Source organism: Pipistrellus kuhlii, unplaced genomic scaffold (genome assembly GCF_014108245.1).
Source record: "Pipistrellus kuhlii isolate mPipKuh1 unplaced genomic scaffold, mPipKuh1.p scaffold_m20_p_16, whole genome shotgun sequence".
Taxonomy (NCBI): domain Eukaryota; kingdom Metazoa; phylum Chordata; class Mammalia; order Chiroptera; family Vespertilionidae; genus Pipistrellus; species Pipistrellus kuhlii.
In genome coordinates this window covers 4,712,737-4,735,075 of record NW_023425471.1, presented here as the reverse complement: position 1 = coordinate 4,735,075, position 22,339 = coordinate 4,712,737, and the positions used below count along the sequence as shown (strand labels likewise).

The window sequence follows — 22,339 nt, the reverse complement described above, 5'->3', positions numbered from 1 at the left end:
GGGTCGCCAGGGGGCATGGCCAGCCTACAAACCAACACAGACCCCTTGCCCAGGCCACCCTACGCCCCAAGGGAACTCCCACCCTGATCCAGGACACCCTTCAGAGCAAACCAGCCGGACCCCACCCATGTACCAGGCCTCTATCTTATCTAATAAAAGAGTAATATGCAAATTGACCATCACTCAAACACACAAGATGGCTGCCCATATGTGGTCAAAGACCCTGCTCCCATGTGGACACAAGATGGCCATCACAAGTTGGCCAGCAGGGGAGAGATCAGATCTGCAAGGGAACGCAGTTGGGGGTGACTAGGCTGGCAGAGGAGGGAAGTTGGGGTGGGGGGAGACTAGGCCTGCAGGGAAGGCAATTAGGGACAATCGGGCTGGCAGGGGAGCAGTTAGGCATCAATCAGGCTGGCAGGGGAGTGGTTAGGGGTTGATCAGACTGGCAGGCAGAAGAGGTTAGGGGCAATCAGGAAGGCAGGCAGGAGAGCAGTTGGGAGCCAGCAGTCCTGGATTGTGAGAGGGATGTCCCAGATTGGAGAGGGTGCAGGCTGGGCTGAGGGACTGCCCCCCCGTCCCACTTCCCCGTGCACGAATTTGAATACATCCCGCCCCCCCCCCCCCCCCCCCCCGTGAATTGAATATAAACTCTAACTGAAAAATGAAATTTAGAAAATGCTCTCTGGCACACACATTAATTTTGTCTGGGAATTTTGCAAATTTCATGGCACCATTTGCATCACCCAATTGGGGTTCAGCCAAGCCACTGCCAGGTAGCTTTGCTGTGGAGAAGTTTGAGATCAGTGGCTGACCCAAAGGGGCACAGTAATAAACTATTTAATATTCAAGCTGCAGTGAAGGCAGACAGCCTTTGTCCCATTGCTCCCTCTCTGTCAGCACCATTCCGAATATGGTGCACAATGGATGTAACACTGCAGAAAAGTGTGCATAAATGGTATCATTTAAAACACTCTGGGATAGGGGAGTAGAATGGGGGTGGGCATTGTTATTTAAGGGTATTCTGTCTCCCTAAGGAAAATGGCTTATTATAGCATACAAAGCAAAAAAGAAAAAAAGAAAAAATTATATTTCTGCCCTAATAGTCATTTTCTTAAAAAAAAAAAAATCAAATAAATAGTTTTTTATTTGTTGAAAGCCTAAGACACCTGAATTATTTTTTTCTTTTATTTATTATTTTCCAAAATGCAGTTGTAATGTAGGTTTGAACATATTTAAAAGAATTCTAAGATAAATTCTTTTGGGGTAAAAAATCATAATACATAAAGCAGTTTGTCCAGTTTCTTTCTAATCTTTTCTTGGAAGGTTATTTTTTCATACAACTTAGGAAAGGGAACAGAGGAAGAAGGTGGAGTTTGGGGCTGAGAGCTAGAATTCTATGCAACATTGGATGATTTGCATTTGAGTTTGCGGTTCTGGAGGAATAAACACAAACCTATCTCAGTGGAGCTGGGGCAATCTGGAGGCATTAGGGGGATCAGGTTGTCATGCTGCAGAAACAGATAACACTTCATCTGTAGTAGGACACAGTCGAAGTAACAAGGGTGTGTGGGGAGGGGATTTGAGGGCACAGATAAACTCACTCTGTGAGGGGGAAGACGTGTTCTGGGTTCTGAAGGATTCTTTATTGTCTGGTTCTTGCCAACCCCTGCATATTTAGAAGCACACAAGCTGTTTAAGTTACATTCTATTCACCTAGCCCCAGGGCTCTATTTGCCTGAGTTGATCTGGCACAACCACACACACATTTTCTAATCATTTTGCTGTTTCACTGATTGCAGAATTAGAAACCTCCACTCTCTGGTAAAAGTAGGTCAGGGAAATTCCTAACTCCATTACGCAGCTAATAGATTTCTGAATGGCAGGGTACTAGTAAAAGCACCCGGCTGTGATATCTGAGCAGAACAGCTATGATCACTCACTGATAATTTTGACTGTGAGTCACTCTTTACTCATACAGGAGCACATGTGGGTGAGACCTCATAGATACAGGTGCTGAAAAGTAAAGGAGGCACGGAACTATTCCTTGGAAAGCCAAGAAGTGCTTTTATCGGTGCCTTATCTCTAGGTCTCCTCTGCTTGTGGCTCTCTGTCATTTCCCTTTCCTATCCCCACTCTCTTCCCAGAAGCAGCAGCACCAATCCTTTTCTGTAATTCCTCCTATGGGATGATCTTACGCATCACCATTCCTCCCCTTCTACAAGCTGTGTTGGTGAGGTCATCTTCCCTCTCTATCTTGTCCTTCAATCAACTTCCTTCTTTCTCTTCTTGGTGTTTCAAGCTCTTCCATAGTATTCCAGCTTTAGGATACTGTCACTGCACAGAACCTATAGAAAATGAAACTGCAGAGACTTAAAATAGTTAAGCCTTCAGGTTGCCCCCAGGGAAAATGTAATTTAAATCAAATTATTAAGACCTAGACGTTGTGAAATTCACCAACTGGGCATTACTACTGTCAAATAATTTATATAGGGCATGCGGTGGGTAACTCTCTTGCTTTCTGTCCTTATTTTATGTTTTTCACATGAACAATTTTTGTTTAAACCACTTCTTCTAGCTCTAGACACTGGCAATCATAATCCTGTCCAATCAAAACATATTACCAGCATGTATTCATTTTTTTTTTAATTTGAAAAATGACAACAGTGATTTCTTTGAAGTCTTACACTCACCCAGAGCTATCCCGCCATTGGTTGCTTTAGAACCCAGAATTTCCTAGAAGAGAAGAAAGAATAAATCAACATAAAATGATGTAATAAAATCCTCTTGAATAACAACCAGGTAGTAAATTAACATATACATGACCTTTGAAATAATCATGTGGAGGGAAATCAAATCCAGCAAACAGCTGGCTGAGTGCCTGCCCTTGACTAATAGGCTGAGAGATACAGCTGTTATAAAGATATTGCGACTGAGTTCTCAGTGCAGAAAGCTGTCTTTTATTTTAAAAAAGATTTTAAAAAATCAGATCCTTAGTTTGACAAACCCTAATTTCATTGAGATTGACAGTGTTGCTTTTGTCGAGCATACATTTAACAAATGGGATTGAACAACCACCCCACTTGATTTCATCTAATTTAATTTGACAGCCAAAGCAGGTAGGGAGAAGAATGTACTTCCAGAGGAGGTAAGAAAGCTTCCCAGGGGTTACATGACAGGGCTTGCTGGATCAGGTGGCAGTGAGTATCTCCTCTATAGCTTTTGTGGTTTGTTGTCTTGTTTTAATTTTTTAATAGACATCTAAAGCACATAAAGTGAGCCTACCTTAAGAAAAAGCTTATTTAGAAAGTTACAGAGGTAATAGAAGTGAGCCAGTTGGGCTGCTTAAGCTCACGGAACAAGTTCCAGAAGCAAAAGAAGGGCTGTTGGAGCTTAGGAGCGGGAAGGGAAAAGGTAACCCACCTGGCTGGGGTGGGGAGGAGGGGGAGGGGAGAGAGAAGAGAGGGAAAGGAAAGGTGCAGGTGTGCTCCCAAGAGGGGTGGCAAATGTACAATATAATAAATGTTTCCCATTGTGTAGATTCATACAGCCACCATCCCTGAAAAGAGTTCATTTTCCAACCAACATAACACCTCTCTCCTGCCCTCAAGGTAACCATTTCCTTGCCTTCCAACAGCTTTTGAAAATCATCACCTATGTTGAACTTTTATAAATCCTATTGATGTCTGTTTTCTTTCATTCAATATGAAACTAATCTAGCTTGTTGCATGTCTCAGTAATTCATTCTCTGTTATTGCTCTGTAATATTCCATTATGAGAATATAGCACAGTTTATATATTATTGATGGACATTTGAGTTGTTTCCAGTTCCCCCTTGTATTCAGTTTTAACTTATATTTCTAGGTTGTCTATAAAAGTGCATCCCAGAAATAATGGTATGCCTCCAGGTGAACTTGTTCCAAATTGGTGGCAAAATCCATTCACCATCACATAAGTAAATGTGCTATTATCCTAAAAACCAGTATTGCCTTGGGTTATCTTTCCCCTAAAAATCAATTTAGCTCCATGTTTCCTTATTGCATCCCTCACAGAAGTGTTGGGCAGAGAGGTTGCTTCATAGCCTCACCTTTAACCCTGAGATAGAAGAAAGGGAAGTGAGCTGGGTTTGGGCCAGTCATATCAAGATAGCTTAGCAAACAGATTGGGACATTATTCCTCAGGCTGGGCTTGAAGGCAGCTCTTCTTCTCACCTAGAGTGCCTGTGTATCTGGCACCATGCCCTCTTCTGAGTAGACTCAGAAATGTAGCTTAAATTGGGGTATCATTCCTGATCATTCTGACACCTTTCCATTTTCTGAATCTGGAAAATAAAGAAACTATTGTCATTGGGCAGAAATGAGACACAAAGGGTTGTTGCCTTAGAAGGCTGACCCCTTCTTTCAGCTGATGGGTAAGGTGAGCAGCTGTATAGATAGGTTTGGCGGGGCTAGGAACTCCTGGGAAGGGTAGGTCTGTAAGCTGGAAATGAAGGAAGAGTGTAAGCCACCTAATTATCCTGGTTTTCCTGGGACTGTTGCCAGTTGGGCACAGAAAGTTTGAGGTCCTTGAAGCCCCCTGATTCAGGGTGGTTGGCCACCTTCAAAGAGGACCATCTTTTCACTCATTCAGGTAACAAATATTGAATTTACACATCATGTACCTTGCAAGGTTTGGGGGATAGAGTGGTATTCAACAAGGCACAGTGATCCCTCTCCTATTCCAGACTACTTCCTCTAGAGCAGTGGTTCTCAACCTTTCTAATGCCGCGACCCTTTAATTCAGTTCCTCATGCTGTGGTGACCCCCAACCATAAAATTATTCCGATGGCTTAAGACCAGTGGTCGGCAAACTCATTAGTCAACAGAGCGGCAAACTGTGGCTCCCGAGCCGCATGTGGCTCAAGAGCCGCAGTTTGCTGACCACTGTCCTAAGACCATTGGAAAGCACAGATATTTACATTTCATTCATAACAGTAGTAAAATTACAGTTATGAAGTAGCAAAGAAAATAATTTTATGGTTGAGGGTCACGACAACATGAGGAACTGTATTAAAGGGTCAAGGCATTAGAAAGGTTGAGAACCACTTCTCTAGAGGGAATGGTGGAGTTTAAAGAAGTGATTACAATCCAGTGCTATGCTTACTTTGATAGAGATAAGACAATGAGTGCTTTAACTGGGAAAATACCAGAGGCTATGAAGCTGGTGGTGAAGACACCCACTACTGATTCTTATATCCTTAGCATACCACAAAGTCCTAGAGCTGTTTAGAAAAGCAATTTACAACAAACTCTGATGTATTACAAATTGGCTGTGAAACAAAGAGGGTGGACATAGGGATGATAAGGAAGTGGACTAATTCAGGTATATTGATACAATAATTTGTGCTGCTTAGACCTCCCTGTCCTGCCTCCCACTCAGAGGATACCCATTAGGTGGTGTGAAGCATCCAGTTGTGAGGTGAGCAGGAGATCTTGGAGTTGTTCATGCCCATGAATTAACATTGATAAGCATGCCTTGGCAAACCTTCTGCATCTTTTTGGGTCATTTAGACAAAATACAGTGGGGGAGGCAGAACTAATATACTAGATAGTATGTTTGTAAACTGCTCTGGGAGCAAGAAGTTAGTGCCACAGAACAGCATGTACTCCTAAATTATGTAAAACGAATGGACATGTGTTCTTGCCTAAGAGACCCAGTTATTGTTGGTTAAAAAGAAAAACCCTTTTAATGCATTAGAAATATATGGCAGCTGTTGTAAGATATAACAGGCTAGCCCATGCAGTTTCATTCATTCATTTCACATATAGCTATTGGCATTTATGCCCCTGAATATTTTACATTCCACCCATCCATCACATAGATTCAACAAAACAAAACAAATCCCCCCAAACTAAAGTCCTTATCACCATGGGATGGTCCAAATATTAGTCCAGTGTTAAAGTAGTATGGGTCTTGAATTTTAGAGTCTCTTTCTTGTACAGTCATGTGTTGCTTATTGACAGAGATACATAATGAGAAATGTGTCATTAAATGATTTCATCATTATGTGAACATCATGGAGTGTATTTACACAAATGTAGATGGTGGATAGCCTACTACACACCTAGGCTATGTGGTACAGCCTATTGATTCTAGGCTACAAACCTGTACACATGTTACTCTACTAAATACCGTAATCAATAGTAACACAGTGGTAAGTATTTGTGTCATGCATTGCACTATGAGGTCACTAAGAGATAGAAATTTTTTCAGCTCTATTGCAATCTTATTAGAGGCTCAGTACACAAAATTTGTGCATGGGAGGGGGGTCCCTCAGCCTGGTCTGTACCCTCTTACAGTCTCGGACCCCTCAAGGGATGTCTGACTGCCAATGTGGGATTGGGCCTAAACTGGCAGTCGGACATCCCTCTCGCAATCCAGTACCGCTGGCTGGCTCCTAACTGCTCTCCTGCCTGCCTGATTGCCCCTAACCACTCTGCCTCAGCCCCCACCTCTGCAGCTTTAACCGGAAGGACGTCCAGAATGACGTCAAGAAGGTTGTTTGGCTGTCCAGTCTAATTAACATATTACTCTTTTATTATTATTATAGATGGGGCCTCCTCATATAGGTAGTCTGTGATTGCCCAAAATATTGTTATGTGGCCATTACTGTATTCATCAGCCTAGAGGGTGTCAATGGTATTTCTATAAAGGATGTCCTTTTATTGATGTCAATAGAAAAGATGAGAATTGAAGTTTTTTTCTAGAGAAGAGTTTTCATCATGTGTTAAAACAGCACATACACATAAGGTTAGAGGTTTTTTTCTTCTTTATTTGTTTTGTCTCTTCTTTTCCTACCTGTACCACTTTACAGTTAAAATAGAGATCCTTCAGGAGGGTCACTTTGTAAAGTATGTTTGTCTAACAACTATGTTGTATATCTGAAACTAATATTCAAAAATATTGTATGTCGATTGTAATTGGGAAAAAACAAAACAAAAACCAGATCCTTCCAAACCATTCTTTTTCTTTTCTTTTTTTAATATATTTTTTTATTGATTTCAGATAGGAAGAGAGAGGGAGAGAGATAGAAACATCAATGATGAGAGAGAATCATTGATTGGCTGCCTCCTGCATGCCCCACAGTGGGGATCGAACCCAAAACCCGGGTATGTGCCCTTGGTCAGAATTGAACCTGGGACCCTTAAGTCCACAGGCCGATGCTCTATCCACTGAACCAAACCGGCTAGGGCCAAGCCATTCTTTTTCTATCACACAGGAAGCAACATACCACCTACCTGCTCTGAGTACTGAACGTTTGGAATTCCCAATTATCATACAGTTCTTTTTATAATTGTGAAAGTTTGAGGAGCAAAGATAATAGCCTCCCCTAGATGACCTCTAAGCTTTCTTTTGCAAGGAAGCAATAATGGAGACTTAGCCATGAGGAACCAAGTGCCCTTTCTCTTTTACTGTTTGACAATGTCTTCCTTTGTAGTTTGTTCAGTGTGCTTACCCTGATTTATGATTTTTTTTTACCATCTGCTTTATTTCTCTTGTTGTTTTGTATTGTTTTAAATGTGCTCAAGGCCATCTTTGAGTCTTTTCTTTATAAATACAAATTAAAAAAGCAAGTCATGTGAGTGTTATTTGAAGGTTAGGGATGAATGCAAAGTTTAAATAGGACTGGGATCTTCCCTGTGAAGTTCAGTAGCTAAAAATAAAGTTCTTTTTTACTTTGTTGATTACGTAATAGAATGCTATGGAATGTCTCAGTTGTTCAGAGAATTCTTGTTTGGGTTTCCATAAGCAAAGTTGCCAGACTTCTTTCAAATAGTTTGAATTTATTCAGTTAGTGATTCAGCACCTCCTGGAGGCTAGCCACTGTTGTGAATTACTTTGTGATGTTGATAAGTTTTAACCTGAGGGCAGGATCTACTTTTCACTTGGTCTAACCTCAGTTTTTATTCTTTTAAAACCTTGTTACACTTTCTAAAGAAAATTTTGGGAGAAGGAAGTGGGGGATGGAGTCCTTTGGTAAGAGGAAAGTATGGAGTTGTGTGTGGGCAGTCTTTGTGTTAAAAATAGAAGGTATGTGAAGGGATTAAGCCACACAAACAAACAATCAAATAAACAAACAAAATACCACTTCATAGAAACAGACAATAGTAAATTAATTGCCAGAGAGAAAGGGAGGGTAAGCCTGGAAGAAGAGGGTATTGGGGGGGGGGGGGGATAAATTGTGATAGAAGACTTGACCTGGGGTGGTAAACACACAATATAATATACAGAAGATGTATTACAGGATTGTACACCTGAAACCTATATAGTTTTATTAACCAATGTTACCCCAATACATTCAATAAAAATAAAAAAGAGAAGGTACATTGGGTGCTGTGTGCTGCCTGTGTTCTGGGAAGTCATGAAATCGCAGTGACCTGGATAACTGTTTAAACCATGTTCTTATTAAAACCAGCAGTCCTGGCTTTCCCAGACAAAGAAATTCTGAAACAATTTTGGAAATACATTCACAAGAGTGGAATTCACAAATGGAACTGTACAACCATTTGTTGCACTGTTTAGACATAAAGTTGGATGAGCAGAGGTGGCCTATTACAAATATGGATTTGAAACTTTTAAATGAACTTGCCTAATTGGTAGTAGTGATGTAGAGCATCTTGCCGGGAGTAAAACAAATCCTGTATCTGAAAACCTTTTCTTAGATATAAAAGCAAAAGCAGCTTCAAACAATGCTTGGGAAACATCATGGTTAAGGATTTTGGAAGTGATTTAAAGATCATGGGTTAGTGCCTGGTACTTGGTAACTTGCTCCACACAATTTAGAAACCTCATCAAGAGGTTCCTAATTCCAATCTGGCTGACCTTAGAATCACTTGCAGGGAGTTTGGAACCTGCAGGGTCCTGGGCCCCATCAAATGTATTGGGTCAGGCTTTTGGAGGCCTGACAGAGACTGTGTTCTCAGAGAGCTCTCCTAGGGGCATTTTGATGATTAATGAAGTTTGAGAACTGTTGGCCTGGTCCATTTCTCTGGACTGGGTCTCTTACTCAGAGCATCCCAAACAATATTTTGCCATACAGATGGCCATGAAATAACATTTCCGCAAATGCCAAGGACTCTAGATTATACTTTTATTCACTAACTGAAACCCAATTTTGAAATCCCATCAACTATATGATTTCTTCAAAGGCCTTCAAATCAGGTCACATGCAGTACTTCTCAAGTTTTACTTTTGTTTATTATTCTACTGAGTGCTCAGGACATCTGACTGTTCCTGGGTTGGTGGGCTAGAGACATAAATAGATTTTGGATCCTTTTTTGATTCCGGTGTTGGATGATTAAAAGAATAAAGAGCCATAAGAGACTAAAAGGATAAGCATCAATGAGTGGGCAAACAAAAATTGTTATCTCTTATCTGCACACAGCGTGAGGCCCTTTTACAACCTCATCTGCCAACCCTAACAACTGACCCTAACAACATCTTTATGGATATGCTGTGAACCCCATTTCACAAGTGGAAGAGGTGACGTGTTGATCTCAGGTCACAGAGTGCAGACCTTCAGAATTTACCACATCACCTAGTTTCACTCCACTCTCTTCTACCCTAAGTCTGATCCTGAGTTGTCTTCTTATCATCTATAAAGGGCATCTAAATTTTCTTGGGCTCTTATCTGAGGTCCAGATTGAAGATCTGGTTCAGCCACATCTTGGCTCATCAAAGTCCACTTGCTTCTAGAGAGACCTTCATAATCTATTTGGAGGAACAGCATTACTTTGTTCTGATCTGACATGTTTGAGATCAATCAAAGGTAGGATAATTTATTTCAGAATTACTTACACATAGGTTTCCCTTATCTCTAGAATGTAATTAAGAAAAGGGGCTCAAGTAATACCAAATTACACATAGGTTTTCCTTCATCTCTACAATGTAATTAAGAAAAAGGGCTCGAGGAATACCAAATTCCAAGCCAAGAGTCGTAAGAAGCTGCCAAAGGAAGTGGGTATTAGCAGCCTCTTCTGTGTGCCATCTGGGCCAAGGGCTGCTTGCTCTTAGCTTCTCAGTAGGAGGGAATGGCTGTGGTGCCAAGAGGCAGCAGAGAGAGGCAGACAAACAGGAAGGTTTTTGCCCTTCAGATTTTGTAGAGGTGAAACACAATCCAGGCTGGTATTTCTCAGGAGTTCCCAGATGGGCCTTCCTTTGCTGACCTTACTACCATTTTCATTAATTTTCTGAAAGGGGGGGGAGGGTGTCTGGACCAGCAGGGTTACTCACTCTTAGCACTATTGACATTTGGGGCCAGATAATTCTTTATCTTAGGGATTATCCTGGGCATTGCAGGATGTTTAGCAGCATTCATGGCCTCCACTCACTGGATGCCTGTAGACCCCTACCCCCGAATTATGACAACAAAATATATTCCTAGACATGACCTAATGTCCCCTTGCAGCAAGTGACATAATGACACCAGATTGAGAACTACTGGCCTAGACCTCTAGCAGATACAAAGAAGGAAAGGAGATCTGTTGCAGGGGGAGGTGCACAGCAGAAAAGGCTGGCAATACCCCCACTGTTGCCCTGGCTCCCAACTTTCCTCTTTTCTCTTTTTCCATCCTGCCCTCCTTCCTGCCTGTCCTTGGTACACAGTACTGTAGCCCAAGTTCAATCTCAGCTCTGCTACCACCAAGTAGCAAGTACCCTATCCTTTTCATGCCTCAGTTTCTTCATATTTAAGTAGTGATGATAATAGCATCCCCCATGTATGGTTGTTTGTGAGGACTGAATATTTGTAAACATTTAGAAGAGTACCAGCACATAATAAGCACATTATATAAGTGTTTTGTGAATAAAACATCAATTGTCTGGATGAAGAACCTCTGTTAAATATAGCCAATCAACAAATGCTTACTGGATGCTGAACAGGGCTCCACCTCTACATTCCTTGCAGAGTTTGGATGCAAGAGTCCCTGGTGGCGTGGAAAGTATTACAGGCTCCCCTTCTTACTCTCAGCCCTAGTCAGTGTTGTGGAAGCAGAACCCACTGTCCTGGCCATGCTGACCTGTCTAATCCCCAGGAAAAGTTCTCAGTATCCCAATGGACATGCCCACAGGCCTTCGTGCCTATGCAGTGCTTCTTATTAATCAGAAGTTGAAGGCTACTTTACCCCGCATCATGCATCAGCTTGACATTTCATTGATAGCCACTCAACTCTATATGGTCTCAGCTATAGCTGAAATAAATGGAACCATTACTCAAAATTTAGGAGTACTTCTCTGAGGAATTTGATCAATGTCAGTCATTGGGCATACTAGTTGAGAATACTGTCTTCCCTTCTTTCTTGCTCTCTCTCCCTGACCCTCTCTGTCTCCTCTCTCTCCCTTTCCCTTTCCCCCTCTCTCTCCCTGAGGTCCTCCCTCCCTTTATTCAAGTGAATAATCTTCTCTAAAGAGACTACTTTGATTTGAAACTTAAAGAGAAGGAACCAGCTTCAAAAAGGACATTCTAAGCTGAGGGTACAGCCAGTGCAAAAGCCCCGAGGAAGGGAAAAGCAAGGCAGCTTCTAGGAAAAGAAGTATTCTGATGGAGGAGGAAAGTGATAGGAGATGAGAGGTTAAAGTAGGCCTGGTCCTATTGGACTTACTTTTAGTTTAAAATACACTTGGAGAGTTTTATGCAGCTGAGTAAAACAATCTGATTTGTGTTTGAAGGGAATGAAGGAATGGTCAACTGTGTGGAATGCTGCTGAGATGAGTAATATGAGGGCCAAGAGACTCTCTGGGGATCTGGCCATATGGAGGTCAACATGATCTAAACCACAGTGATTGCAGTGGAGAACGGGACAGCAGATAAACTCCCCGTCTTTTGGTTTTAAAACATAAAGTATCACCAAGAAATAGACATTTGCATTTGAAGGGATCAATAATTCGATAACATTTCTTAATACTGCTTTGGTCAGTTTTCAGGGAATTGGTTTTATTTTCTCTTTAGTAAGAGGCTTACTACAATGGTCACTGTGATGGTGATGGTACTAAATCATCTAAGATATCACTACATGCCCACCATCAACCTCTTAGGTGATTTTCCAGTTGTGGGACAGTGCTGGCCCAGCCCCTGAGCCTCTGTACAATCCATGACCCATGCTCATTGCAGAATGGCCTGAGACACAGGGAAACTGCCCATGCCCCTTCTAAGTGAATCATGCAGGGCTCTGAGACATGACCTCAGCGACCTCAGTGCTATGTTCTGATTGCTATCCTCTCTGTGGCCTCACAGTTCCAAGTCCACCCACCTCCTTAAACTTGCCTGAACTTTTAAGCCCAGAACTGATAGGAAATCCCTTAGAATAAATCCTTAAAGAAGCACATATAAACTCACACTTGGTAAAAAAGTGACTGTAGAAAAAAAGCATGGTTATCACAAGCTTAAATATTACCGTAGTTTTTATGCGGTCTCCCGCAGCATTTTGGATCCCTGACATTTTTCCTGATGGATTGTTCCCTTTGATATTTTTTCTCTCCACTGCTTTGATTTTGTAACACAAGAATAATATTTTTTCTGGACTACACTTCTTATAAGTGTTCTTATCCAAGGAATGTTTTTAAATGTAAAGATTATTCTATTTTCTCTTAAGAAGTACATACATATGCAAACACATTTAAAAGCTTAAGATGGTCAAACTACAGGAGGAAGGTAGGGGAGGGTGGGGGGAGGAAAGAGATCAACCAAAGGACTTATATGCATGCATATAAGCCCAACCAACAGACACAAGACACTGGAGGAGGGTGGGGAGAGGGCAATTGCTAGGGGTTAGGGGAGGCGGGGGAGGAGGTCAATGGGGGGAAAAAGGAGACATATGTACTACTATTTGTAATACCTTAAATAATAAAATAAAAATTAAAAAAATAAAAGCTTAAGATAGGATAGTTTGATTTTTCTAAAGGCATATTTGTAAAAATTATTCCTCTTGATTCAGCTCCTTATTCAGAGCCCCATCATTTTAATGCTGTTGCATATATAGTGTAGAAGGCCCCTCATCGCCTGCATGGGAGAGATCTGTAGGCCTTGGGCCTTGACAAATGGATTCACCCTGATATATAGTGCCTTAAAGATGGACTCAAGGGAAAATTTATCCCATTTTCAGAAAGAAAGGGTTGTTAACTTCTCCAGGTTAAATAGCCATCTTCAGTGTATTGGCACAATGCCAATGCCTTTGTTCACAGCAGCTGGCAGGACTGAGTCACTTCATTCACTACCTGAAGGCACATTTTGCATTTAACTTGTCCTTGCTGGGGAGACTGTTAATAGGGTTGCTCTGCTCAAAACCAGACATCGGGCCCTGCCTTACCGTGATTTAATTAACGAACTAATTAATTAATTTTATCATCACCCGAGGTTATGTTTATTGATTTTTAGAGAGAGGAAGGGGGAGAGAGAGAGAGAGAGAGAGAGAGGTGAGAGACAAACATCCATTGGTTGTCTCTTGTATGGGCCTTGACCAGGGACCAAACCCATAATCTAGGTATGCCCTGACTGGGAATCATACCCACAGTTTTTTTGTTGTTGTTGTTTGTTTCTTATTTTTTTTTTTTACAGAACGATGCTCCATCCAGCTGAGCCACCCAGCCAAGGCTACCGTATTTTTTTTATGGTTTAGTTTAATGGCTGGCTGAACCCTCTAATAGTCTTTCACCTACCTAGAAAAGTCTCTTCTGTGCTTATGCCGCTGAACTCTTGGGTCTAAGCTGAGTTCTTATCTGAAATGTGCAAATCTCAAACCTTAATGAAAGAAAAAAAAAATATTGGCCTAATCTGAGGGTGTTGTTCTTCTACTTCCCCACAGAAATGGGATTACATGAGCACACTTGCCCTGGAGTATCCACTCTTTCCCTCCTGTTACCCACAAGCTCTCTATTTTTTACAATGTATTTTATTGTTGGTAGTATTACAGATATCTCCAATTTCCCTCACCCTTTCTCCCTCTTCTTTCCAGCCCCAACCACCCCCCCCAACCAGGTCTCTGCTACCCTATTGCCCATGATTGCAGCCTGAGCTGATTGTCCATCCCCACCCTTTATCCTAGGGAGTCTGGCCTAATGAAAACCCTCCATCAGGTCCCCACTGGCTTAGCTCTTAACCTTACACTTCAGATTGATGCTAATTACTGTTCCCCTGCATACCTTGTCCACCATGGGCCATGGGAGGCCAGCACCATGACAGGCTAAAAACTAAGAAGCAAAAACACCTTCTTTTCAATCATCTTATTTATTACAATGAAATTCTCCTTATTTATTTAGTGTTTCACAGATGGGAGGTCTTTAGTTCCCTATCTTTATTATAATAACAATAGCTAACCCCTATAGAGTGCTTAACCATGTGTCAGGTGTTTTGCATGTTAACTCACTTATTCCTCTTAACAACCCTGTGACATCACCCCCTTTGTACAGATTAAGACACTGAGGCGTAGAGAGGTTAAGGAACTTGCTCCTGCTCCCACAGCCAGTCTGAGCTAGGTATGTATTACACTTAAGTAGGGCTCTTCTCTACAAATCAGGAGGATTTATCTTGGATTTGTTCTGCTCCTGCATTGTATTTTCCCCCTCAAGTTAGAAATATGGGCAGTGAGTGTGGGCACATGTGTCCCATCGCTTTCACAATGGCGAAATGTGGCTTCAGACAGTGCTTAACAAGAGCAAGTCAACAGCTTCTCATCCAACAGTTTGAGTCACTGGTTGCATCCACTGGACTAAGTTGTCTTGGTCTTGTGGAGACAGTTTCAGTAACTAAAAGCAGGTGGTTTTTACCTGCACCAAGATGTAGGCCTCTCTGCCATTAGCACTATATCTATACACTTTTGGAATTATCCTCTTAAGAAAAATTAGAGAAGAAGGAAAGTGTGGGCACAGTTCAGGAACAGTCTGACTTGATCTCTTAGAAAATCCGTAGAACTTCTCATCTGCTCATTCTCTGGGGAGAGTCGGAGGCTCTCAAAATTCAGCAATTGTGACCTCTCTAGGCATTCTTTCTGCATTGTTTAAGAGCTCAGTGTGCGGACCCAAGATGCAAACAGCAAGTGGCTCTGTGGCAGTAGACCAGGTGCAGAGCAGAGGGTTGAAATCTCCTGAAAGGAAGGGATTAGCCAGTCAAAGAGAAAAAAAAGATTTGAGAAATTCATTTACCTTGAAGGTTTAAGATGGAATGCAGGTGAGATTTACACCAGTGTCGTTCCATACTCTCTCTCCCAGTTTTCTCTTGTACCCCGCTTAGAATTTCAAAAGAAAGGAGAGGATAGTTGAGCCTTTAAACCCTGACCTTAATATTTCCATGTACGTTATTAGGAGTAAGAGTTCTTGTCATTTACTGAACTGAAGGAATGGCATTAAAATTATTTATCTAGTACTTGTATATTTCTCAATTATTGGTAGGTTATTAAGAAAAATTCTTGCTTCTGCTTATATGATTATAGAACCCAGCTTAAATTTCAAAGTATGTTATTAGCATAGCCTTGGTTTTTCTCTTGAGAATAAATATCACCTGTGATAAGAAAATAACTTGGAAATATCCACATAGATTTTGACATAGCCCTGAGGCCATTAAAGAATGTCAGAATCCTAATTATTCTTTAAATAATGTCTCTTTTTTTTTGCAGTAAAGAACTGCTTTGAGGAATACCATTTCAATATACTATTTGTCACCTCATTACTTAGAGGCATTTGTGGAAATCAAAAGATTTGAGGGCCCAGGAGCAGTACATTGTCTTGGAAGGTGGGCACAGCACATGGCTTTGAACAGAGGAGAGTTGTAATCATAATCTTGTCCCTAACTATAATAGATGCTAGCCAGGGGAAAATCATCTTTTCTGAGTCTTTGTTTCCTTATCTGAAAAATGGGTTATAGTAGATGGTCTTCATAAAATGAAAATCAGTAGGCCATGTGGCTCTATTCCATTGCCTTTCTTTTCTGAAGGGCAGAGCCAAGTTCTGTGGCCGGCCTGACTTGCAAGCTCATGCTGGTGCCAGGACCTCATAAAGCTGCCCTGGGCTGTTTTCAGGCTGAACAAGACAAATAGGCAGGACTGCCAGATCTCTTACTAGGAAAACAGAAGATTTCTCTTCACCTTGAAAAATGGGAGACCTATGCCCTTAAGAAACTTCTAACTTCTGCTCCAGCCTGGGCTTTTCTGGCTGCCCCACCCAGAGACCCACTGAGGAGGTCTCAGTAGCAGCACTTTGAAGCCTCCTCCACAGGGCCCCTTAGTTGGGCAGCAATTGTCCAAAGACCAACGCATTTTGGCTCTTGCTTGCCTTAATACTCCCTCCCCTTTCCCAAACACAAAAATATTGCCATTTCCTGGAAAGTGGTTTTGGCTCAAAGCCTGATAGCTATCCCACACTCTTGAGCCAGCTTTCCTTGGGGCCTCTGTTCTTTTATTTCATTGTGAATTTGTTTGTTTGGGGGCTGACTGTGCTGCCTCCTTTATTTGTACCTGAGGTAAAGGGCCCCTGGCAGGTGCCCAAGCAGTGCCCACACCCCTCGCCACCAGCAGCCTTTGCTCCATCTGCCCTCCCTCCACTATATTCAGAATTGGTCACAATTTGCAATGCAGGCACACAGAATCACTTTTGGTGTTTTGTTTCATTTTTTTTTTTTTGGTTTGATAATATTTTCAATGTCTCTTTTCTTAAATCAAGGGATAATTAACATAAAATCCAATTATTCTTAAGTGGTCAGATCAATCAGTTTGGACAACTGTGTGTACCTGCATAAGCACCACCTGAAAGAGGCTATAAAATATTCCCATTGCCCCCGAAAAATCCTTTCCTCTGCCCTCTCCCAAGAGCAAGCACTTGATGATTTCTATCATTATACATTTTTTGGCCTGCTTTTGGACTTGGCCTCAATGAAATCTTATAGCATGCACACTTTGGTGTCTGGCTTCTTTTGCTCAACACAGTGTTTTCAAGGCTCATCTATGTCATGACATGTGGCAGGAGTTCACTGCTTTTTACTGCTGAGTGGAAGTCCACTGGTGGGTGTCACATAGCATGTTATCTATGCACCTGTTGACAGACATTTGGGTTGTTTCCAGTTTGTGACTCTTATGACCAGACTGTTATGAACATCTGTGTACAAGTTTTTGTGAATATATTTTCGTTTCTTTTGGGAAGATACTTAGGAGTGGAACTGCTGACCTAGAGGGTAGCAGTTGTTTAACTTCACTGGAAACTGCCAGACAGGTCCCCACAGTGGCTGTACCTTTTTACCACTGGTGTACCAGCAAGGATTCCAGTTGCTCCATATCCTCATTGGCTTTTGGTGCTATGGGCTTTTTAATTGTAATTGTTCAAATGGATGCCATACGATTCCTTATTTTAAAATTTTAAAGGACATTTTAAAGAACATTCAAGCATGTTGACCACTACCAGCTCAGACACTGAAAAGGGAGGGAAAGCCAAGTATTACATTTTTACAGACAGGAGGTTTCTGCTCTTCATCCTGTCCCTGAAGCAGTGTCTTTCCAGCCTTAAGGGCTATCTGAGGGTTGCTTTAGGGCAATCTCAGAGCCAGAGCCCCAGAGGGCCCAGGCTGGGCAGGAGAAAGAGTCAGGCCAGAGAGTCAAAGTGGAGAGGGTAAGGATCCTATCAGGGAGCTCAGAATCACACTGACAGCCAGTCTCAGGGCAGATTGTGCTGCATACACACAGTGAAAATCTGACATGTAAGTAACCAGCAGGCATAAACCAGTTCATAGGCCTGTGCTGGGAAGTCCCAGCCAGCTGTCCTTTCAGCTGCTGTGACCACACATTGTATGAAATTTCCACTTAACACAGATATGACTACATTTCCAAGGCAGAATTTTGCTTCCTTCTAGTTGATGTAGGCAACCAAAAGTCTTCCAAAACCAGGTAGTTGCCAGGGACCACTTAGGTGGCGAGTATCAACATCATTCTTGGAGTGCTGGCTGTGGGCCCTTCTGGATTCTCCAACACTATGCACACAAAATGGGGAATGCCTTTAAAATATTTTAGCTATCCATATATCTTGAATATTGTTATTTTTCCAATTTCTTACAGTCACCACACTAATTAGGAAGCCACCCATTTCACCACCAAAAGAACATCTATAATACTCCCTGTGTTCTGTAGCCAAGCCTCAAGCATTGATAGAAATGAAGCGATAACTGGAACTCTGCTGGCTGACTGGGTAGAGCTTCACCTAAGATACAGACAGGAAATGTTCCCACTGTAGGTCCTGGCACCCTTACTATGTAGAAACTGTTTTGATCAATTCTTTCCAGTGTGGCAATGACCCAAAGTCTTTACACAGATTGGTGTTTTGGAAAGGAACCCAGAAAGAGGGCAATAATGTTGAACACAGGCGATAGTTTGCTAGTGGTGAAATTTCAGTGGTCGGTGGGAAGGGAGGCTACTATTTAATGGGAAGTCTTTTGCCTAGAAACTCAATTATGTAGGGCACCAAGGGGAAGCTGGCCCAGATCCTTGAGCCATGGATGGTGACAACCTCAAGGGAAAATCCACAGGGACCTTTCCTAGAAAGACTTCAGTGTGGCTGGGGAAAGGGCAGAAATCCCAGGCCTCTCTGTTCTGCAAAACAATAAAACATCTAAGGCTATAAAGAGAGAAAGGGGCGTGTGCTCCTAGCAGTTTCCTCTGGCCAGATGCCAGGCATGCCAGGTCCCTGGGGTCTGTTTGCCTGTGTTGTGCCAGGGCCCTGCTGCTTCTCCCTCCCCCACTCCCACCCACTCACATGGATGAGGGCTGCCTGCAGAGTTGGGGGAAGGGAAGAAGGCTGCTGGCTGGCCTGCCTCCTTCTGCTCTGTGAAGGCAGCTCCACACCCTCTGCCCTCTCCAGCCCACTAGCTCCATGGATGCCAATGAAGTACACTCAGTGGATATTTATGCAGGAACCAAGAGAAAGAATGGCCTTGAACCTGTATTCATGAATCCATTCAAGTCAGGAAGAAAAGCCAAGGAGTCAGTGCTTTTAGTGCAGAAAAGCTGGCACGTGGAAGCTCAGAATTGGGCTCTGGGCATTGAGACTGGTACTGCAGTCTGGCTATCAGCTGGTGCGGTTCAAGATGCTCTGATACTGCAAGTCAGTGTGCCCCCAGCACTCCCTGTGCACAGTGTGTTAGTTTAGGTAATGCTAGCGGCTAAGGCAAACAAATTGAAAGTGTACCAGGGTTCAAACTCAATAGAAGTTTATTCTTTATTCACATAAATCCCCAGATGAATGTTCCTGATGAACAATGGCTCTCCTTCAGACCATGATTCAGTTATGCAGGCCCTTCCATCTTGTGGCTCTACTATTTCCAACAGGTGGCTTCCAAGAGGTGCCTGTGCATCAAGCTGAGGTAAGGAGAAAGAGATTAGAGTACCATGTAAAGAGGGTTTATTGAAAGTGATGCACATCACTTCCACCCACATACTGTTGGCTAGAGTTCAGGCACCTGGCCATCCCTAACTTCAAGGGAGGCTGAGAAATGTAGCGCAGGCAGAAGGGTAAGTAGGTGTATGGTGAACATTTAGCCAGACAGTCATAGATGAAATACAAGGTGTGGCAAAAGTAGGTTTACAGTTTAAGTGTGTGAAACAGAGGTTATTCTTATACAGTGTTATTATTTATTATTTATTGTATTATTTTCCATATGAACAACTGTAAACCTACTTTTGCCCTAACCTATACCTGGTATATTTCTGGGGAGGCTGGGAGTGAAGCCCTGACTGGGATGCAAGCTGGTCCAGGAGTGTAGGAAGGGAAAGTCAGGCTCCAAGAAGAAATGAGAGTAGCCATGTCCTTCAGGGCGAGTAATGGCTGGCTGCTGTGATAATGGTGAAGGAGGAAGTTCAGAGCTGGGCCTGTCCCAGGTACAGAAGATCAAGGAATTCTAGGCTCTGCTCAGAGGTGAGAAGACACTTCCCTTTCTTCCTTCCTTCTTGCCTTCCCTGCCCCACATAAAGAGTCAGGAACCTTTGCCCTATCTTTTCCTTATCTCCTCCCAGACTTACCTTCCCTGCACTGAATATTGATCACTTTCTATAACACTCTTTTCTTCCCTCCCATCAAAACAACCATACCCTGGGGACTCACAGCTCTGTTCTGGAAAAAAAGAAGACAACAATAAAAACAACCTACAAACCAATTCACACCAAGGTGGTACTGATCTGCTGGGGTTGCCGAGAACCTGAGATGAGAAAATGAATGTAAAATACCTAGCAGGGTGTTTGGCATATAATTAATAAATTTTAATAAACCATTTATTTATATAATCTTGTGACTGTGTGGAGGAGAAGAGGGAGAGAAAAAGGAGCTAGCACAGCTCTGTCAATTAATGTCCTTTCTCTTTCTCTCAACTTTCCTCAGTACTGCATCATGACCTCCATCAGGGCCTCTGAAGACATCAAAATTGTATTGAATAAGTTGGTTATCCTTTGGGGCACAAGGTTAATTGCTGAAGGGAAATTTTTAACATCCTTTGAATGAGGCAGACAGATTTCTAATGTTCACAGCACCCTGGCTCTCCTTCAAGCCCTCCCCCAGCCCTGTGCTTCAGCTTCCCAGCCTGCTAGCCAGTCCCCACACTTTCCCTCTTTGCTCCTATGCTTCTGCCCCACCTCCATTCCATCATCCCCTATGCTGAAATCTTACCCATGTGGCCAGGCTCAGCTCACATGTCACCTCCAGGAATAAAGGTTTAATGACTGAACTCAGATGTGGAGCAGGTGAAAAAAAAGAATCACCATGAATCTTGCCTTGGAGCTAGATTCATGGGACCCGCCTTGAGTAGTAGAGGGACAATAGCTAACCCATTTCTACTCATCCACCATGGGAGTACAATCATACATTCCAGAAGAACTCTCCCCCACCAAAAAAAAAAAAAAAAAAAAAAAAAAAAAAAAAAAAAAAAAAAAAAAAAAAAAAAAGGAAATAATACCTATAATCTGCATTGACAACTAGCCAGCTGTTACACAGCAGCTTTTACTTGCCCCACCCTAGCTGCTTATCCTGTATTAGCTGCATCCACCATGGTTGCTTTAAATATAATAAATATAATGAATTTATCAGACTTCAAAAGACTGACCAACCTTAAGATTCTTCAGAATACATTGTTCTGCTTTTGAGAGAGCTCACCTCCAGCCAGAGGGGTGCTTTTGACAAAAGAATTCCAGAAAGCAGGCTCCCTGTTTAAAAGATGAGCACTCTCCACCCGCTTCTTCCTGCATTGCCTGCGTACTTCTTGGGCTGTGGTTATTATTATTGTTATTTTTAGGCAGTGTGCAGCTGATTAAATCAAGTAGTGTATGTTTATTGATTGTTCTTTTGGTCCCTGAGTTGGAACATAAGCTCACCAGAAGAGACACTCCCTCTGTGACTCATCTCAGTAACATCTTACATTCTAGCCAGCACAAATATGATCAAAAGAACTCTCTTGAGGGACCCAAAGGAACACATTCGCCAAGCTGTCCATCTCTGGACTATTTTGCTTTTGGAAAGAGAGCCATCCCTGGCCTCCTTTTGTGCCTGGCTCTTCATGAGATCTCGAGGCACACTTCTTGTGAGCAGATGTCTCTGTTCACACACCAGGAACTTCATGAGTATGTACCTCCAGAGTCCAGAAATTTTAGCAGTGCCTGGACTTGTCCTTACATCATGGTACTTCATGGTCCTTACTTACCCTGTTACTGAACTAGCTATCTCCTGCAGCTCTGTTTTCTGTCTCACCAGGCTTGGAAACTATCATAACAGAGTATCTTCTTCACAGGGCTTGTAGAAAGTATGAGCAATTGGGGAAACATCTTGTCACGGTGACGTGAATTTGGTGACATTTGTGTCTTCACATAACTACTGGAACTTTCTAAGGCATGGCTGGTGTAAAGCAAATATGGTTGGTGCTTTGCCCTTATGTCCCATCAGACTCTATCCCAAGGGTGGGGAACGTCTGGCCCGCAGGCTGTATAAAGCCCATGAATTCATTTGGCCTGTCCCTGCCAAGGCATTAGGTGTGAGTTAAATGTTTGACCAAGTATAGAAGGCTGATTTTTAAGTTGATGATTTTGTATGACCTGCAAATGATGTTATCAATATCCAAATGGCTCTTGGCAGAAAAAAGGTTCCCCACCCCTGCTATATCCCTGTTTACTGCAAATACCTGTGACTCTCCCTGAGGACTTCCTTTGTGTGTGTCTCAAAAGCATACTAGGCCTGCATTCTGGGCTAGCTGGAAGTGCCAATAAATTGACACACATTTCAGGAGCAGCCCTTGATCAGTAATGGATGGGTGTTGGTGAATAAACATGCCAATTCCAAGGCATGTGTCCTCCAC

At 42.4% G+C, this 22,339-nt stretch overlaps 1 protein-coding gene across 4 annotated transcripts in view; it reads left to right on the top strand.

Moving 5' to 3' along the window:
• Positions 1-22,339, top strand: part of RAI2 (retinoic acid induced 2) — a 59,509-nt gene that overhangs the window by 25,851 nt on the left and 11,319 nt on the right. The window contains exon 1 of one of the 4 annotated variants that reach the window (XM_036439771.2): positions 19,266-19,369. The exons of the other annotated variants lie outside the window; for them this stretch is intronic. The gene's annotated coding sequence lies outside the window, so the exon portion shown is untranslated. Of the gene's footprint in view, positions 1-19,265; positions 19,370-22,339 lie in introns of those variants that run through there. 4 annotated transcript variants of the gene reach the window in all.